The sequence below is a fragment of the Littorina saxatilis genome, linkage group LG13 (genome assembly GCF_037325665.1).
Source record: "Littorina saxatilis isolate snail1 linkage group LG13, US_GU_Lsax_2.0, whole genome shotgun sequence".
NCBI classification, from domain to species: Eukaryota; Metazoa; Mollusca; class Gastropoda; order Littorinimorpha; family Littorinidae; genus Littorina; species Littorina saxatilis.
In genome coordinates this window covers 22247108-22250828 of record NC_090257.1, presented here as the reverse complement: position 1 = coordinate 22250828, position 3721 = coordinate 22247108, and the positions used below count along the sequence as shown (strand labels likewise).

At 42.6% G+C, this 3721-nt stretch overlaps 1 long non-coding RNA gene across 1 annotated transcript; it reads left to right on the top strand.

Moving 5' to 3' along the window:
- Window positions 1-1770: 1770 nt before the first annotated feature.
- On the top strand, window positions 1771-3261 carry LOC138983877 (uncharacterized). Its single transcript, XR_011461297.1, has 2 exons — window positions 1771-2216; window positions 2400-3261. It is a non-coding gene; the product is annotated as an uncharacterized lncRNA (long non-coding RNA).
- The last annotated feature ends 460 nt before the right edge of the window (window positions 3262-3721 follow it).

Below are 3721 nucleotides of genomic sequence, written 5' to 3'. Positions count from 1 at the left end.
GTATGTTTCCAAGTGGAGGGATGGTCTAATCCAATGAAAAAGCCAGGTCAGATCTCCGAGAAAGTGAGCTTAACTGTTTTCACGGCAAGAAATGTGCCTATAAAGTTTGAATGTTGATAGGTACGTTAGTTTGATAATTACGAAAAACAGATAGAATAAAAAAAAAAATATATAAAAAAAAATGAAAAGTGATTTTTCAATCAGTGAACTGAGGACAACATTCACAAAACTGAATCGGGGAAAAAATCTTGTGAATCGTTTAGTACAGCTGAGTTACCGTGTGACATATTCAAGAATCTCATTTACAGTTTCATGGTTGTTTAGGAATATTGTTGATTTGTCTGCAATGTCAGATATGGGAGTGCACGCGCGTGTGCGTGCGTGCGTCCGGGATTGCGCGCATGTCAGTGTGTGTGTGAGTGTGTACGTGTGTGTGTGTGTGTTTGTGTGTGTGTGTGTGTGTGTGTTTGTGTTTGTGTGCGTGTGTGTGTGTGTGTATTTCCTTTTCTGTTGTAAATTATTAAATCCTTCTCGAGTTTATTCAATTTTGCAAAAAAATTGTATTTGATGTAGGGAAACACAAAATCAAAACAAAAACCGATGACACGTCATGCAATACATACACACGCAAAACATTTGATATGTCCTTCTGCATGCTGGGTAGAATATTCATACACAGTTCAATCCAACGCTTTATCTTACAATCAAATGTTCGACACACTTTGACATTCTCGACATCAAATACAATGTCTACACGTCGGCGCTCACTGGAGCAGACGATTTTTTCTGTAACCAGTTGACAGTGATGAAACCATATATTACGGTCTTCTTCCGGCAGCAGTCCCAAAATTTCGACTTGTTTTGACCTTAGAACGATGTCTTTATCATAACTGTGAAGAACAGAACGGAGATCACTGTCGAAGTCGGCCAATCTGCAATCATTTTCGTCTCGCGAACACTGATCTCAAATGTAGATCAGTGCTCGCGAAAAACATATGGGAGATAACTCTGTATTCTTATTTTGACAGATTCGCGTAGGACTGCAGCGTCCGGTCAGAGAGATAACTGGCGAAAGCCGTTGAGCGATGACTGATCAGAATGCTTTTTTTCCACGAAAAAGCCTGGACAGATCTGTAGCGGTGAACATAATTGGGTACTCGGGAAAGACGGTATTCTCAAAGAATAAAGCCTAGGTCCCACTACCACGAATATCTTGGCGAACCACAACGGGTGAGAACCAAAAGGTCGAGGACCACAACGAGTTACCACGATTTTGCCACAACGATGTTTGCCACAACACCGGCACGGTTGGCCTAGTGGTAAGGCGTCCGCCCCGTGATCGGGAGGTCGTGGGTTCGAACCCCGGCCGGGTCATACCTAAGACTTTAAAATTGGCAATCTAGTGGCTGCTCCGCCTGGCGTCTGGCATTATGGGGTTAGTGCTAGGACTGGTTGGTCCGGTGTCAGAATAATGTGACTGGGTGAGACATGAAGCCTGTGCTGCGACTTCTGTCTTGTGTGTGGCGCACGTTATATGTCAAAGCAGCACCGCCCTGATATGGCCCTTCGTGGTCGGCTGGGCGTAAAGCAAACAAACAAACAAACAAGTTTGCCACAACGATGTTTGCCACGAATGATTGCGAAAAATCGACCGAACAAGAACGAAGTAATACGAACCACAACGACCTCGGCGATTTTCTCCACGAATCCCAAATCGTTGTAGTTTGCCGTCAAAATTCGTCACAGTGGGACCTAGGCTTAAAGGTCCAGACCATGCTGTTTTAGCGTCAAAAACGCTTCGAATCGTGTTCCTGCGCGACCGAACACTTCCCGATGTTTGCAGTTAGTTAGAAAACCACTTTCTTACCGTCTTCAACAATGTTTGGTTTACTTCGGAATCTTCTAAGGCCGTAATCCGACGAATTTCGTGACCGAAGCGACGGATTTCTTCTCCAAAACGACCCGCCATTGTGCCGCGTGATCTTCGCGAGACTGGCTTATGAATAAATTATCCGTGACGTCACACTGTGTGAAGATGGTTGTTTACCAACATGGCAACAAGCGTAACTGCAGACGAAATTGAACCGTACATGTTCGAACTACCAGTTTCTCTCCTCGAATCAAGCATGAAAGATGAGGAGCGGAGGCCACTTCCAGCAGTAGTGAAAAGACAGTGACGATGAAAATTGCGACTCTGTTTGTCTCAGCGATCAAAGGTAAACACGCCCGCTCTCTGTGCTGAACTTATCGTCTGCTTTCGAGTCTGTGCTATTTTTTTCACTCTCGCCTTGTCAACGCACTCGCGAATAAGTGGGATATTGTTTAAGTGTTCATGCATTGCATGCACGAGTAAAAGAACAACAGCTCATCGCAGTTTTAACTGTTCTTGATTATTTCAGAGACTGGTGTCAGAGTGGCCACTGTACCTGTTGTATTGTGTGGGAGGGGCAGATTTGAGAGAGAGAGGAAGCTAGCCTGAGGTACATTGTAGAATGAAAACTTGCAGGGGAGCAAGAATGCATCACCAGCCACGAAGGTGTACATACAACTTTTTTTGAGGTGCCTATATTTGTTTGATTGTTAAATGTATGTATTTGTTGTTGTTTTTAAAGGCTATCAAGAAAACTGTTGTCATTTAAATTTGTAACACTCAGGCACATATAGTTTCACACACACACAAGATTAACTCACTTGCATGCCCACAGAAGAAGTTTGCTCTTCACATTGTTCTGTTGTTGTTGTTTTTATAATGTAATCATTGTAACATCAACACTCAGTAATAACCAATATTACAACACAATCACTTTTTCATCAGAACTCACTCACATACTACATGTATTAAACCCTGGTTTATGGACACTTGCATTTGTACTTTGCATGGGAAAGCAGCCTGAATTTCAGATGAACTTTAATAAAAGAAGATTTATATACATGTATGTTGCTCTAGATGCATGTTTTAATAAATAATAATGACATTCAGGAAAGTAAAAGGACTGTTGAAGTTTGCTGTTGTAAAATGTCTGATGATTAGGGTTCTGTTGCACATTTAGTGAATTGACTGTACCAATTGCTGTTATTATTTACACCCAATCAGTGCATCCACATGATATTATGTAGCTTAAATTAAAGAACATGTTTTGATGTGTTCAGAACATACCGACAAGTTGCACACTCACTGACTTTCCGAAAGAACAGGAAAGTTCTTCCTGCCTGTCTGGTCACTGCCATCAGAGACCTCTTTCTGTCACAGAGCTACACAGGCTTCAAATATATGTAAGATAAATAAAAGGTACATTACAACTCTCAACTGCGGGGTGTGTGTGTGTGTGGGGGGGGGATGTGCATAACCATTGCATACTTAAGGTCGGCTTAAACTGCAAACAGAAATGTGGAGCTTGCATAACAATTCTTGCTTTGGCAGATTTGGAGATAGGCAGCCTCAGTCTATATAGTTGGTCACCAGTTGGGGCGTCCTGCTTGGTGACAACTTGAGCTTTGTCAACTGGTCTAGCTGTAGCAGTCAAAGTCTGGGCACTGTTGCATTGTAGTCTTGCTGTGTATGCAGAGCTTTGTTGTAGCTGCCATAGGCCAGTGTTGCCATAGACCAGTGTTAGGATCACCACCCCCTCAAACAGCTCCTTCAGTTAACCTGATGCCTGTTTTAGACAGAAAAAAAAGTTACCACAATCAGCAGAACTTTCACTGGAGAATGGGCATAATT